This window comes from Chiloscyllium plagiosum, chromosome 22 (genome assembly GCF_004010195.1).
Source record: "Chiloscyllium plagiosum isolate BGI_BamShark_2017 chromosome 22, ASM401019v2, whole genome shotgun sequence".
Taxonomy (NCBI): domain Eukaryota; kingdom Metazoa; phylum Chordata; class Chondrichthyes; order Orectolobiformes; family Hemiscylliidae; genus Chiloscyllium; species Chiloscyllium plagiosum.
The window spans coordinates 47,634,648-47,651,571 of record NC_057731.1 but is presented as its reverse complement, the minus strand read 5'-3'; the positions used below and the strand labels follow the sequence as shown (position 1 = coordinate 47,651,571).

The window sequence follows — 16,924 nt, the reverse complement described above, 5'->3', positions numbered from 1 at the left end:
CTTATTAATCCAAGCTGAGCAAAACGTTACACTGTAGGTTTCCTCTCCCAATAGTTGCCAGCTCTCTGTGACATCATGCACTGTTCAGGCCTCACCATGAGTTACCGACAAAATGCAGCTTGACCTCATCCCCCACCTCCCTCCACTGTTGCAAAATCAACCGACTGCCCACAACCATAGAATTGTACAGTACAGAAAGTGGCCATTCGACCCATCATGTCTGTATTGGCTCCCGAAAGAGGTACCCAACTACTCCCATTCTCCAGCCCTACCTCCATAGCCCTTTAACTTCATCACTGTCAAATACATATCCGGCTCTCTTTTGAAACCTTCCTCTGGAATCCACTTTCACCACTCTCCCAGGCACCGCATTTCAAATCCTAACAGCTGTAAAACTCTGCTTATCTGAAACCCGGTGGACAGAGAGTTGTACAATATAGGATCAGGCCCTACAACATGTGGATTAGCAGAAAAGGCCTTTGATTAAATGTTGAGATTCCTGAGGCCATTGGTGGGAATGTTATTACGCACCTGGAGTGCTTGGGTGATGGGGAGGGTATTTAGGCGGGCAGGAGGATGCTGTGCCTTCGCCCTACACCAGAGCAGGATGGCCTGTGCCCAGTGAGGTCACCCCGAGGACCATGTCAACACCGGTACACCCTCTCTGTGGCAGTTAACCAGAGTCTCCAGCTGGGTGACTGAGGTGTGGGAGTGAGGGTGGGGGTCAGAGATGCTCAGTGCCTGATCAAGGCAGGCAGGGGGAGGGGGTGTGAGAGAGGGGACGAGCCCTGTCTTCTAATCCACATTCTCCATTGACCACACTACCCCTCCGTCCCCCTACAACGCTGCACAGACCCTCCTGTCCTGCGGCCTGTGTCCCTCCTGGATCCTGTGTGTTCCAGCACCAGCCACTAGCTCCCTCCCTGGTGATGCTGCTGCTGCTGCGGAGGAGGGGTGGGCTCTCTGTTGGATGACAAGAACATAAGCAATTTGAGTAGGCCATTCAGGCCCTCAAACCCTCATTTCTCCCTCGTCTCCATCCTAAAGGGCTGACCCTTTTATTCTGAGCTGTGACTCCATGTCCAAGACTCCCCAGCCTAAGGGAGATACTTTCCCAGCATCTACTTCAAAGGAATGACTCAACCTCATTTCAACTCCATTTAGTTGTCTTTTGTCCCACACCCTTTCCAAAAATCTATTGACTGCTTGGCAACATGGTTAAAGATTTACACAACAGTTGTCTGAGGCTAAGTGGTTGTGAATTCAGTCACAATATTGGCTTTGGTTTATTGCTGCCAATGAAGTAAATAAACTAATACTTAAAGAACATCCGAGTAATCAAAGTTAAGCTTGCCTTTCAGCTGCTAGATGCTAGCCTCATGCTCTCTATCAGCTGTGGCTCGGTGGGTAACCACTGAGTCAGACAATGGTGTGTTAAACCCTGAGCAAGGTTTATAAACATTGAAATCCGGGATGACATTCCCAAGGCAGGACTGCCATCATGCTGCACTGTCAGAGGTACTGGCTTTGGGGTGAATGTTAAACTAAGGCCCCATGAGCCATGGTCCCGAAGGACAGTGTTGGAAGTTTGCAATGCGTGACTGAATACCCCAGGGTGAAAGATTATCAGATAATTGTCATGTCCTGCTGTGCACATGCTGGCTATCATGCTTCCTACATGTCAAGAATGGATCCACTTCAGAAAGCAATTCATTGGCTGCGAACCAATTTGTGATGCTGTAAGGTTATGACAGGCACTGTCAAAGTAAATGCAAGTTCTCTTCTCTTCTTCCTGCTTTGAGTGGATATCAGTTTGGCCTTAATGTGTCGTCGTGGTCTATAATGAATTCAACCAGTATACAAACAAAGACAATTGCTACCCTTCATTAGCTGTAAAGTCCTTTGTGATATCCTGAGGCAACAAAAGATGCTATGTAAATGTAAGTTTTTTTTATCACCTGGGCGTCAGCCAGGATGTGCATTAAAATACCATCAGAAATAGCTTTGTCACTGTCCCTTACTGATGGATAACAATGAACCAAATCCATTCCTTCATAACTGCAGTCCAGCTATTAGACTAATCTGGAATCAAGCATTTGGAATAATTCAATAGGTACTACATTTGATTTAATGGGTATAAGTGTATAATCTAACTTTATGCTACCAAGTCAAGCATTGTAGCACAGAGGCTTTTATTACTCATGTTCCAGCCGTTACATGTTGACTGATTTGTATTGATGGGACAGGAGAAATAGGTATTAACAATTTATGGTGTTGGTAAATTGAAGAAGGAATAACAAATACCAGTGAGTGAGGTACAGGCTGGGGCTTAATCAAGGTGTTTGGATGTTTACATATAGAATAATATATATCTGAGATCGACTTACAAACTGGAACCAGTGGAGGGCTTAGCCGAGCATATATAAATGAGAGATAAGGAGTGAGTTACAGACTGGAATCTAAATGAGGGGTTCGGGGTGGTTCACAGAGAATAACAGATAACTGGTAGTGAGTTACAGACTGGAATTGAATTGAAGGGTTCAGGTAGTTTATATATCAAACAACAGATATCCAAGAAGGAGTTACAGACTGGAATCTGTTTGAAGTGTTTGTGTGGTTCATATATCGAATAACAGATACCTAGTGAGTTACAAACTGGAATCTAATCAAAGTATTCAGGTGGTTTATACATAGAATGACGGACACCCAGTGATCTGAGTTTTGTCCCTGGAAGAGTATCTTGAGCTGATGTGGCAATGTGACTAAGAAACTGGGCCTGGATAATATGGTTTTGAAAAATCCAACAGACTCATGTAATACAATTGACTAGTGTATAGACATTACAATCGCAGGCACATCAGTGTTTGGATGAATTAAACTTTTGAGTTATGCAGAGTAATACATTTTCAATAGCATGTCATGTTTCATGTGATCCCCAGTAAAGTGCTGCCCTAATACTAGCAGGCCAGATCTATGACATAGCGATGGTGTCATGAGTGTGCTTCTCAAGGTAAAACTGTATAATGTTTTGGTCCCCTTACCTGTGGAAGGATGATGTGGAAATGACAGTGTTGGACTGGGGTGGACTAAGTTAAAAATCACACCACACCAGGTTACAGTCCAACAGATTTATTTGAAAGTACAAGTTTTCAGAGTGCTTGATCATAGGACACAGACTTTATAGTAAAAGATCAGAGTGTCATACAACTGATGTATTGAACAAACTTAGATTGTTGTTAAGTCTTTAATCGCTTTGAATGAGTTGCAGGTTTCAGTTGATTAATATGTAAAGCTAGGAATTTGTGTTGCAGACATTTCGTCCCCTGTCTAGGTGACATCCTTAGTGCTTGGGAGCCTCCTGTGAAGCGCTTCTGTGTTGTTTCCTTCGGCATTTATAGTGGTTTGTCTCTGCCGCTTCCGGTTGTCAGTTCCAGCTGTCCGCTATAGTGACCGGTATATTGGGTCAGCGCTCATCCACAGATTCTATCAACAAACACATCGACCTGGACCCAATATACCAACTACTGCAGCGGACAGCTGGAACTGACAACCGGAAGCGGCAGAGACAAACCACTATAAATGCCAGAGGAAACAACACAGAAGTGCTTCACAGGAGGCTCCCAAGCACTGAGGATGTCACCTAGGCAGGGGACAAAACATCTGCAACACAAATTCCCAGCTCGGCGAACAGAACCACAACAACGAGCACCCGAGCTACAAATCTTCGCACAAACCTTGAATTAATATGTAAATCCCAGAATTGCTTTCAAGTCACAGTCCCGAGATAACATAAGGTTTTATCAGTATTTTAAAAAGGTGCCATCTCAGCTCAGACAATACATTAAAGGTGTGAGGTTAGAGTCTTTCTGTATCCCAACTTTGAGTCAGACTAGTTCTGTTTCCAAAGTAGGAATTTATAAATGTCCCATGGATTGTCTGTCTGCAGATTGTGTGCTTTTTGAACAAAATAGAATGCATTTCCAAATATAAATCTGCAAATGCAAATTCACCCCATAGTCGTGTGTGTGTGAGAGAGAGAGACTGTGTGTGAGTGTGTCTGTGGAGGCTTGATAGAGTGTGTCCATCATACTTGCACACCCAGTCACGCATTCTCTCTCGCTCTCTCTCGCTCTCTCGCTCTCTCTCTCTCTCGCTCTCTCTCGCTTTCTCTCTCGCTCTCTCTCTCTCTCTAATTGAGGTCTATATGATGCTAAAGTGGATTGACAAAGTAGGCAAGGAGAGGATGTTTCCTCATGTGGGGGAAATCTAGAACGAGAGACCATCGATTTAAGGGCTATGGGGTAGCAGATTTAAGAGCTAAGGAGGAATTATGTCTCTCAAAGGATCATGAATCTGAGGAAGTCTTGACCCCAGAATGCAGTGGATGTCAATACACTGAGTAAATTTAAGGAGGAGATCTCAGATTTTTAATTAGTTGAAGGATTATGGAAAGTGGAGTTGAGGCCAAGGTGAGATCAACCTAATGGTGTTGAATGATGAAGTAGGCTTGAGGTGCTGAACTGCCTACTCCTCTTTCTTATGGAAGGGATACTGAGTGTAAGACATAACGCAACATCTGGGAGGGCTTACAGGCCAGAATTTCATCAAGGTTCAGACAGTGTAGATGCAGGATTTCTTTATTTCTGTTGCATGTTCTGCCCGCCCTTTCCTTACATTGCCAAGTTATGCTGTTGTATCTCACCCCATCATTTGCATGGAAGCTTTGGCACTGAGTGGATAAAGAGTGGCGCTGGATAAAGCACAGCAGATCAAGCAGCATCAAAGGAGAAGGGGAGTCAGCATTTCTGGTCAGAACCTTTCAACAGGACTTTCCTTCTAGCTCCATTCTTTATCCACTGTGGCTCTCCAGTATCTGCAGTTCTCACTATGTCCAAGCTTTGACACTGAGGCTACTGTGGTCGTTACCATTGAGTCTTGTTTTAACATTCCCAGACATGTCCAACACGGTGAATTGCACAGCTAAGAGGGTCAGTGAGACTGGGCAACCCTTTTCCATTCAGGTCTCCCGGAAAGTTCCAGCCCCAATCCCTTGGCACTTACTTCAGAGTGCAGGAGTGGCTGCATGAGCAGCATCTCACTGACCACATGTGAATGTCCACCATTTCCAATGTGTGTGACAACCCCAAAGGACTGTACCTTGTTTGCATAGTAAGAGATGGTCAGGCTGACTATCAATCCCCAGTGACTCAAAAGGCTACACTGGGGTCCAATAAAAAGTGGAGAATATTCTGGCTGCATGGCCATTGCTTTGTCAGAAATTCATACTGCCCATAAAACATTAGTGAGCACTCAGTGTTTAACTGGATGTCATGAAAGGTACAAGGGAGGTAGGTTGAATGGTCTTCACGAATATGAAGAGTTTAGAGGGAAATGGGCCAAAAGGGACTAGATTAATTTAGGATATGTGGTTGCTATGGAGAAGTTGGACTGAAGGGTTTGTTTCTGTGCTGTAATAATTTGTGATTATGATTCTATGTCTGTAGTTTTGATGTAGACCCACAAAAGTGAAAGGATAGTCCCCCCCCCCCCCCCTTGCTGATGCTGCCCCTTCCCTCCCATGGGTCTTGACCTCTTTCCACCATTACATTTTATCAACATTTGGGGTTTTGTTCCCATTCCTACCCATCACCAACCCTCTTCCCCCCATCCTCTTCCCTTGACAACAGGCTCAGCCTGTAGTTTTGCCTTTGGCATCATCTCTGAAATGTGGAAATATATCTGAGCATGGAATAAAACCTAGGGCTAGAAATTGATCGCAAAATACTCACTGGAAGTGAATGTTTTTTTTAACATAAATGCCTGCAGCTTAATTGCAGTGAAAAATGTCCCACTCCAGTGAGAAGCCAAGATTCATTGAAGCGCATATTGTAAATCAAGGTTTTTGAAATAGGTAAGAACGTCGAGTAATGTGGTAGATAACGCACCATTCTGCATAGATTTCTGCTCACATGCCAAACTGTGAAATCATCCAGGGAGATCCCATCATGTGGATATAGTAGACTGGCAATTCTTGCAGTGAACTAATGATCAAGAGAATGAAACTGCCTCGCACCACAGCAGTTTGAGGCTTCGTGATCTAGAATTCACTTTAAGAGCTCGGCAAATTACTGGAAAACAGATACTCATAATTCAAGGAAAGTTAGTAGATGGGTTGTGAATTTGAGTTTTTTAAAACAAAATTAGAAACAAAAATTCTACCAAGTGACCAAGCAGCCAAAATCATGTAATACAAAGTGACCAGGTGTCCTTCAGAGAAGGAAATCTGTCATCGTGACCTGGTCTGGCCTACCTGTAGGTCTGGGTGCATGTTAATGTGGTCCAAGTTAACCAATAGCTGAAATACATCAGCAAGCTAGACAATTGTATCAAAGTGTCACTACCGAGCAGAAGCCTGATCCATTTCCATAGGGTCATCACACTTTACATCTTGGCGAGAATGAAGAGATGTCCCTGTCGCTGGAGAATGTTGTGGTTCTGCATTGGCTACGATTCATTCAGCCTTGTCTGCAACATCTAATGAAGCAGCGATATGGCACCCAGTACAGGTTGCACACTCTGGCATTTGTCTAGCAAGCCAGAAATCCCACTGTTGCCTTTTGTACCTGAAAGGGTTAATGGACACCATGTGATCAGCTCTACCCATCAGGATGTAGTCAGAAGTCACATGACACCAGGTTATAGTCCAACAGGTTTATTTGAAATCAGAAGCTTTCAGAGCAGCGCTCTGAATAAACCTGTTGGACGATAACCTGATGTCATGTGACTTCTGAGTTTGTGCACCCCAGTCCAACGCCAGCACCTCCACATCATCAAGATACAAAGGGAACTAACCAGTGTATCTAACTAATGTGTTCCAATGCCAGTTACCTAGACCCGTGGAAAAGGAAATTCAATGTCAAGAAGTGTGAGGTGATACACTTTGGAGGTTTAACAGAGCACAGAGAACACATTAAATGGTCGACCCTATGAAGTACAAAGGCCCAGAGAGGCCTGTGTATATGTCTATATATACTTGAAGACAGCAGGAGAGGCAAATAAGATGGTTAAGAAGGCATCTCAGATATTTGCCTTTGTGCAAGACATTGAGTTTATGATAGAGTTACGAGTGTGGTGCTGGAAAAGCACAGCAGGTCAGGCAGCATCCGAAGAGCAGGAGAGTCGACATTTCGGACATACGGGCATTCCTGATGAAGGGCTTATGACCGAAATGCCGATTCTCCTACTCCTCGGATGCTGCCTGACCTGCTGTGCTTTTCCAGCACCACACTCTCGACTCTGATCTCCAGCATCTGCAGCCCTGACTTTTTCCTACAATAGAGTTTATATGTGATGTTAATTGGGTCACAGCTAACTGGAACGCCAGTGCTGTCCGTGTCACCGGAGTGAACAAAAGGAAAAATTTAGGACTGAATTGGGAAGGAACCTCTTCATCCAAAGGGTTGTGAATCTATGGAATCCCTGACCAGTGAAGCAGTTGACGTTGCTTCGGTAAATGATTTTAAAGCTAAGATAGATTTTTCTTGAACAATAAAGGAATTAAGGGATACAGTGAGAGGGTGAGTAAGTGGAGCTGAGGAATCCACAAAAAGATCAGCGCAACAGGCTTGAAGGACCAGATGGCCTACTCCTGCTCCTAGTTCTTATGTTCTATTTTGCGAAAGACAAAGGATTAAAGACCAGGTCAGAAATTCAGCTTGCAAGAGAAGATTACTGCGTGAGCTCAATCCACTTAGTCGCCAGCAGCAATCAGTACTTTCAAAGAAAAATGGAGAGAGGCTCACAAAAATACCTCCAGACAAAATAGAACCTCACAGTGTTGTTCCTGCAGATTAATTCTAGGCACTGGAAGAGAATAGGAACGTTGTTACAAAGCAGGAAAGAGCTTTTATTTGTTCATTTTCATCAAGAGTACAACGTCCAGCACAGAGAAGGCAGATGATTTGATGTCTGGGAGGCGTTATTCACACTCATTTAGAAACTTGAAACTAAATGAAATTAGAAATGATCAGGGTCACCTTGAACAAAGGAAAACATCTAGTTTGCTCTTGGAACTATCAAAGGGGTTATAGATGTTGATGAATGGAACATTGCATATCTATGAATGGTACCTTATTAAATAGAAATGTCCAAGAATCAGATTGCGCCTGGGGAGGTAGGGTTTTGCAATCTCAGAGGGTCAGATCCTGGAGTTAAAACAGCCTGGATTACTTTTCTAGGCCCTGAACATTCACTGCTGCTCCCCTCCCTGAGGTTTCCAAAGTAATCCCACATTTAATGTCCCTCCGGGTCTTGTCCCCTTCACACTGGTTGGGATGAGTAGGATCCAGACTGTCATGGTTGGCTTGATATAGAATCCCTACAGTATGGAAACAGGCCCTTCGGCCCATCAAGTCCACACAGACCCATTCCCCTGACTAATGCACCTAACCTACACACCCTGAACACTATAGGCAATTTAGTATGGCCAATTCACCTAATCTGCACATCTTTGGACTGTGGGAGGAAACCCACACAGACACAGGGAAAACATGCAAACTCCACGCAGTTAGTCGCCTGAGGCAGGAATTGAACCCAGGTCCCTGGCACTGTGAGGCAACAGTGCTAACCACTGAGCTACCATGCCGTCCCTTGGTAGTTAATAGACTTTCACCTGAAGGCCATGAGCTCAGTGTCCATTGCAGAGAACTGAACATGCACATTGATAGTTAGAGGCTACACTGGCACAGATGTTGTCTCATGGATGAGAGACTGACACTTGACTCCCAATAGACCCTCACAAATGGAGGTGAAACATTCCACGATACTGTTCTGAAGGAGATCTGTGCACTTCCCCCCCCCCCCCACCTGCACTGACACACATATGTATCCATCAAACAGCATCACTAAAATAGATTTCTGCTATCACTGCCCTTTTGTGGGAACTTCCCGTATGCAAATTGGCTGCCATATTTCCTATGTTGAACTGTGACTACATTTCACAGTGACTTCTATGGCTGTAAAATGTTCTTCAGTGCCCTGGATTTTGATAGTCACTATACAGGTGCAAGACTTTCTTTCAGAATTGGCAGTCAGGGTTCTTTTGAAGTAAACATATACAAATTTCCTGACTAAAAAGGACCAATCTCCTGAAACAGGCAAATGAATCGGACACACAAAATAAAATGAAGGCAGTCAAAACAGACAGTGGTATAGTCTTAACTCTGTTGTAGAACAGCGTTTGTGTCTCTGTTTCTAAACCCGATAGGCCTCAGTTTGAGTTCTACCTGTCCCAGAGGTGTGTTATGACAGATTGATTAAAAATGTCTACAATCATAAATCTTTCCTTATTAAAGGTAGACAACATTGTTGCCAACAATCTTCGCAAGTCCAGTCATCCATCATAAGGACAGACAGTCTGACCTTTCTTTCCCAGATTCTAATTTTGATAAGTGGCCTTAGACGAATAATTGCATCATCACATCTTAATCAAAAAAACAAATCAAATAAAAACAATTATACTTGAGTATTGCAGCTGAAGAAAAACTTACTTCAGTCAGGAATCATCTTAGTTTTTTTTTATCCGATGTTGAATTCTTTTTTATATCCTAAAGGTATCTTTATGAAAAGACAGCTTGGCAAATCTCAGAACATCGGCCTGACTAACTGATTCAAAATCCATTCCTTTAAACAGAGTTCAAGTCAAGTGTATCCACAAACACGCAACATGCTAATGTAAACCCCATTCAAAGGGATAAACTGGTCTCCTCGGGCGAACACCCTATGGTAAGAAATGTTATTCGAACACAATACTTCTCTCATTTGCTTTGAAGGAGATCTGATTGGAGTTTTGTGACAATAATTAACTAAATTGACAAAATTAAGTCTTCTGTAATAACAAAGGATTCATATGCCTCATAACCATAAAACACAGGAACAGAGCAGGCCATTCAGCCCAACAGTCCTGCTCGAGCACTCAATAAGATCACAGCTGATTTGATAATCCTTGACTCTATACCACCAGAAGCAGTAGCAACAGGAGTAAGCCATTCAGCCCCTCAAGCCTGATCCAACATTCAACAGGATCCTCAACTCCACTTTCCTTCCTTTTCCCCATAACCCTTGATTCCCACACTGATTAAAATTCTGTCCCTGTCAGCCTTAAATATATTTAATGATGCAACCTTGAGGTAAAATATTCCACAGATTCACTCTTTTCTGAGCGAAGAGGTTCCTCCTCATCCGTGTCTTCAATGGGTGACCCCCTTTTTTTCTGAGACGATGTCCTCTGGACCTAGACTCTCCCATTAGGGCAAACAACTTCTCCACATCCACCTCACCAAGTCATCTAAGAATTTTGTATGTTTCAATCAGGTTGCTTCTCAGTTTTCTAAACTCCAATGACTACAGACTCAACCTGCTGAACGTCTCCTCACAAAACAGTTGCTCCATTCTCAGGATGAACCCTAGTGAACCTTCTCTGAACTGCCTCCAACACCAGTATACTTTTCCTTTGATAAGGAGCCCTGTGGAGTGGCAGAGGGACTGCCTTGGGTAAAACTGAAAAAATACCAGCAAGATAGAATATTTCCATTGAAGTAAACTTTGCACAAGTTATAGAGACATAGAGGCATATAGCATGGAAATAGACCCTTCGGTCCAACTTATCCATGCCAACTAGATATCTTAAATAAATCTAGTCCAATTTGGCCCATATCCCTCCAAACCCTTCCTATTCATATACCCATCCAGATGCCTTTTAAGTGTTGTAATTGTACCAGCTTCCACCACTTCCTCTGGCATTCCATACACACACCACCCTCTATGCGAAAAAGTTGCCCATTAGGACCCTTTTAAATCTTTCCCTTCTCACCTTAAACCTATGCCCTATTAGTTTTCGACACTCCCATCCCAGGGAAAAGAACTTGCCCATTTATCCTTTTTGTGCCCCTCATGATTTTAGAAATCTCTATAAAGTCATCCCTCAACCTCCGATGCTCCAGGGGAAACAGCCCCAGCCTGTTCAGCCTCTCCCTATAGCTCAAATCCTCAAATCCTGGCAACATCCTTTTAAATCTTTTCTCAAGTTTCACAACATCCTTCCTGTAGCAGGGAGACCAGAATTGCACAATATTTCCAAAAGTGGCTGAACCAATGTCTCGTACAGCCACAACATGATCTCCCAACTTCTATACTCAATACTCTAACCAATAAAGGAAAGCATGCCAAATGTCGTCTTCATTATCCTATCTTCCTGTGACTCCACTTTCAAGCAACTATGAACCTGCACTCCAAGGTCTCTTTGTTCAGCAACACTCCCCAGGACCTTACCATAAAATGTATAAGTCCTGCCCTGATTTGCGTTAACTTAAAAACATTATTTTCATGAGGTAACCACATCGAACGTATGTGGGTCAGACTTTTGCAGAATCATGGAAAACTGGATGTCTTTAAAAAAATAGAAGGCATGAGCCATGGTCTCCTTTCTGCTTCTTTCCCATTTAATCATGGGATATGGGTCTCATTGGATAGGCCAGCATTTATTGTCCATCTCTCTCTGGGTTTCCTCTCCGAACCACTCCATTTTATTTATTAATTCATGGGTTGAGGGCATCACTGACTAGGCCACCCATTTACCCAGAAGGCAGTTGGGAGTAACATTACTGTGGGTCTGGAATCACATGTAGACCAGACCAGATAAGGATGGTAGTGTCTTCCCTAAAGGACCTTAGTGAACCCAATGGGTTTTTCCCAACGATTGACAACAGTTATCATTAGGCTCTTAATTCAAGATTTTTATTGAATTCAAATTCCATCATCTTCCATGATGGGGTTTGAACACATGTCCTGGAAATTTATCTTGGTGTCTGGAGTAATAATCCAGGATAATGCTATTAGACCATCATCCCCATATTCCCTTTATTCTCTTGAATCCTTGCCCCCTTCAGTCCACAACCTCCATCATCAGCATAAACAGCAAGTTTCGTAGCTGCTCCAGTTCTGAAGAATGGTCACTGGACTCGAAACATTAACTATTTTCTCTCTCCACAGAAGCTGCTGGACCTGCTGAGTTTCTCCAGCAATTTCTGTTTTTGTTTGTTGCTGATAGCTAACTCCACATTCCCACCAAATCCTGATAATCTTTCAGTCCCTTCCTTAGCATGAATCTATCCGTCCGGCCTTAAAAATATTCCAAAGTCACAGCGAGAGGAAATTCTCCTCATCCCTGCCTTAAATGGGCAGTTTCTTATTTTTTTTGAATGGTGATCCCTGATTCGAGATTCTCCCACAACAGAAAGCATGCTATCCATAGCCACCCTGTCAGAATTCAGTTTTCCCAGTGCAAAAGGCCAGAATAAGAGGGGCACAGAGATTTCAGAGAGTTGTGTGGCCAGAGGAGGTGACAGATTGAGGCTACAGGGTGACCTGAATGAGGATGAGCATTTTAAAAATCGAGACATCGATGAACTAGAAGCCAGTGTAGGTCAGCAAGCAGAAGGTGAACAGGACATGGTGTCGGTTTAAGACATGGGCAAAAGAGTTTTGGAAGGCCTCGAATTTATGGAGAGTCAAAAGTGAGATGTCAGCTAGGAACATTTAGGAATTGTCAAGTCTAGGGTCTCAGACGGAGAATGTTGAGGTTAAATCTGCAAAGGGAGGAGCGGAGCTGATTGATGTTTCAGGGATGGGATGGGCGGTGTTCCTTACGGTCATACAGTTGCAGTTTTTACAGCACAGAAAGAGGCCCCTCAACCCATCATATCCATGCTAGTCATCAAATATTAAGCAATTGTAATCCCATTTTCCAGCACTTGGCCTTTTATGCGATGGGAAGTCAAGTGATCATCTAAACGCTCCCTCAATGTTTTGAGGGGTTCAGTATCTATCACCCCTTTAGGCAGCAAGTTCCAGATACACCACTCCCTTTGGGTGAAAATGCTTTTTCTCAAGGCCAGTGTAAAACTCCTACTCCTTATCTTAAAACTGTGCCCCCTAGTTATTGACCGAAAGGGAAGTTTCATCCCCTATATTGTATTGTATCCCCTATCTATATTGTATCCCCCTCAGAACTTTGTACAGCTCAATCAGATTTCCCGCACCCCTCAGTGTGCTCTGCTGTAAGGAGATTAACCCCAAATTATCGAGTCTCTCTTCAAAGCTGAATCTCTCCAGCCCAGGCAAAATCCTGGTGAACCTCCTCCGCTCCCTCTCTATTGTAATCACATCCTTCCGAGAATGTGATGACCAGAACTGCACACAGTACTCCATCTGTGGCCTAACGTAAATCTTATACAACTCCATCATTACCTCTTTGGAGTGGATGTGTGGTCAACTTGGAAACACATTTAAGCCAAAGTGAGGACTGCAGATGCTGGAAACCAGAGTTTAGATTAGAGTGGTGCTGGAAAAGCACAGCAGGTCAGGCAGCAGCCAAGGAGCAGGAAAATCGACGTTTAGGGCTTAAAAAGCTAAGGTTTCCATTTAAGCAGACAGAAACACATTTGACACCCAGGTTGGTGGCCAACTAGTTAGCAAGAATTGCATTACTAAAGACCGGTGACTATGACAGAAAGCTCAAAGCATGTCTTTTGGATTTTCCAGTATTTAACTGAAGGAAATTCCTGCACGTTTAGGGATGGGTGTTTGACAAAATTTTATCTAATTTAGAATCATTGCATTAAGTGAACTGGCATTGAGATCGAACAGGATGTTATCAGTGCTGTATTTACAGCTGGTGTTACCAAGGGCTAGCATATGGATATGATACAGGAGGAGAGAGTTCATATTCTCAGGATAAGGGGTCAGGCATTTTGGACTGAGAGGAGAAATTTCTTCACTAGTCTTTGGAATTCTCAATGTTGAAATGCCACGCATGCTCAGTCTTTGTTATGTCCAGGAAAACAATCTGTTGCTTTTTAGACACAAAGGGAATGAAGACATGTGCGAATAAGGCAGGAGGTTGGAGTTCATATAGAAGAGCAGGCGTGATCCTAGTGAATGGTGAGGGGCTGAATGGCGTATTCCAGATCCTATTTAGTCAGACATTCATCACATTACTGTGCATCCCTGGAATAGGTCGGTTCCTGACAAATCAGTAGTCCTTGTGTTTCATTATGCAGTGTGCGAGAAAAAAATTTAGTGTGATAAATGCTAGTATTCATTTACAGTGACCAGGGAAAAGAACAGAATATTCTAAAAGAACAAGTCAATGAAAGCAGTTTGGCATTCCCTGTAACATACTGAACTTGAGAATATAGCCCAGAAATTGGAGAGGATGTGTTTGCTGCAGAGTATTTATCTCATCTGATACTCTATGCCTTTCATTGGAACACTGGCAGTTCTCAAAATGGGAACTATATTTCCACATCTTTATTTAGTCACAGTGCTGGTGACTTTGAGGTCAGGTACAGTGTAGATTGATTGGAGAGATTCCAGCGGTACTCTGACAGAGCATCATCAATCTCACACTCTGAAAATCAGTCCTTTCTCCTCATTCATGTATTTATATCCCTTGAATTGTAGCACATATCCCTGAATGTAGGACAGGAATGTGGATCAGGGAGCTGACTTGGAGGGCCACAGAGTGTTTCTATCGCGTAGGACAAGACGCCAGTCCTTTCAGCTTGCAACTCACATTTCTGACATTGCAAGCATCACAACAGATAGACTGTCCATCAACATCAGAAACATTGGGTACACATCATTAGCCCCCTCCGACTCCCCATCCCTCCCCCTCTCCCAGAGGATAAGCAAACCTTGCATTTATTTAGCGCCTCTGCTTCAAGCAATGATGACAGCGTTGCAGCTGTTTTGTCTTACCTGGAGTAGGATCCCACAAGCAGCATTAAAATGTGTAAACAGTACCATTCAGAAGGTTTGGGAATCGTTTAAATATTCTGTCGTAGAGAACTGTAGAGGCTCAGTCATTTAACATGTTCACGACAGAGATCAGCAGAGATGAAAGATATCAAGGAAGCTGCTGATAGTATAGGGAGGCAATGGTGGAATGGCAATGTCACTGGGCTAAAACCTCAGACTGAAGGCGTGAGCTCAAATCCTATCCAGGGCACACATGGTAAAATTTGAATTTAATAAAACAAAAATTGGAATTAAAAGTGAGGCTAATGGTGTTCGTGTAACCATTGGGACTCAGACCCACAACCAGCCTACTTTCGGAAGTAAAAGGGCTGCCAACAGAGCCAGGCTGGCTCACTTGACATTCTTAACGTATTCAAAACAGGAACTTACCTGCGCTGGCCTACATGTGACTCCAGACCCACAGCAATGTATAATAAAGGAAGGGAAATAAATCCTGGCAGCTTGCCCAGCAACATCCAAGGAACAAATATAAAAGAAAGCAAAACTGGAACAGTCTATTTTTGTGTAATGTGTTGCTATGATATGGAATGTACTGCCAATGAGAGCAGTGGAAGCAATTTAGTAATAAGTTCAGTTCGAGACTAGAGAAATATATATATTTGAAAAGGAAGGAGCAGAGGTGTGAAATAAACCAAATAGCTCAAAAAGAAAAAAGAACGAAGAAAATGCCAGCACAGGAATAGGCTCTTCAATTCTCCAAGCCTGCGCCGATCCAGATCCTTTATCTAAACCTGTCACCTATTTTCTAAGGGTCTGTATCATTCCTGATGAAGGGCTCCAGCCCGAAACCTCGATTTTCCTGCTCCTCGGATGCTGCCTGACCTGCTGTGCTTTTCCAGCAACACACTCTCAACTCTGATCTCCAGCATCTGTAGCCCTCACTTTTTCCTATGATAGAGTTATATATGATGTGAGTTGGGTCACAGCGAACTGAAACACCCTCCACCCTCTGCATAAAGAACTTTTCATATTCGATTGAAGACTGTAGAGACACAAGTGGCCTCGGCTGTGTTGCACAATTCTAAGATTCTATCAATTCTGACCCAACCGATTCACAGTGCGCAACTAATTTTTTTATAAATCACAAACATATTGCTGGCTCAGACGTGCTGAAATCATGACTGTTCAAAGAAAGGCATCTTTCAAGGTGTCTAGAAAATGTAGAATTCTTCTGTATTCTTTGATGTGGATGGTATTGGCCACTTGTTACCCATCCCTAATTGCCCTGAAACTGAGTGACTTACTGGGCCATTTCAGAGGGCAGTTAAGAGTCAACCATTTTGCTGTCAGGGTGGAGACACAGGCGAGACCAGGTAAGGACAGCAGATTTGATTTGATTTAATTTTTGATTTGATTTATTACTGTCACATGCTGTTTTGGAAAATATAGGAGGTGATGGATTCTCAGGGGAACACAGCACAAACAGCCAAGTTTCTGGCATTAGGACTGGCTGTAATGCAACTAGGGGTACATCGGCTTCCAAGAGATCTATTGTGTTAGGGGATTCTGTAGTCCAAGGTACAGACAGACATTTCTGTGGCCAGCAGCGAAAAATCAGAATGGTGTGTTGCTTCCCTGGTGCCAGGATCAAGGATGTCTCAGAGAGGGTGCAGAATGTTCTCACAGGGTAGAGGGACCAGCAAGAGGTCATTGTCCACATTGGAACCAACGATATAGGAAGGGTAAAGGTTGAGATTCTGAAGGGAGATTACAGAGAATTGGGCAGAAATTTAAAAAGGAGGTCCTCAAGGGTAGTAATATCTGGATTACTCTCAGTTCTACGAGCTGGTGAGGGAAGGAATAGGAGGATAGAGCAGATGAATGCATGGCTGAGGGGCTGGTGTATGGGAGAAGGATTCACATTTTTGGACCATTGGAATCTCTTTTGGGATATAAGTGACCTGTACAAGAAGGAAGGATTGCACCTAAATTGGAAGGGGACTAATATACTGGCAGGGAAATTTGCTAGAACTGCTCAGGGGGATTTAAACTAGTAAGTTGGGGGGGGGGGGGTGTGTGGCCCAGGGAGATAGTGAGGAAAGGGATC

At 43.4% G+C, this 16,924-nt stretch overlaps 1 protein-coding gene across 3 annotated transcripts in view; it reads left to right on the top strand.

The window, feature by feature from the left end:
* The window catches only part of zgc:171482 (zinc finger protein), a 374,188-nt gene that overhangs the window by 150,609 nt on the left and 206,655 nt on the right, over nt 1-16,924 (top strand). The gene's annotated exons all lie outside the window — the stretch shown is intronic.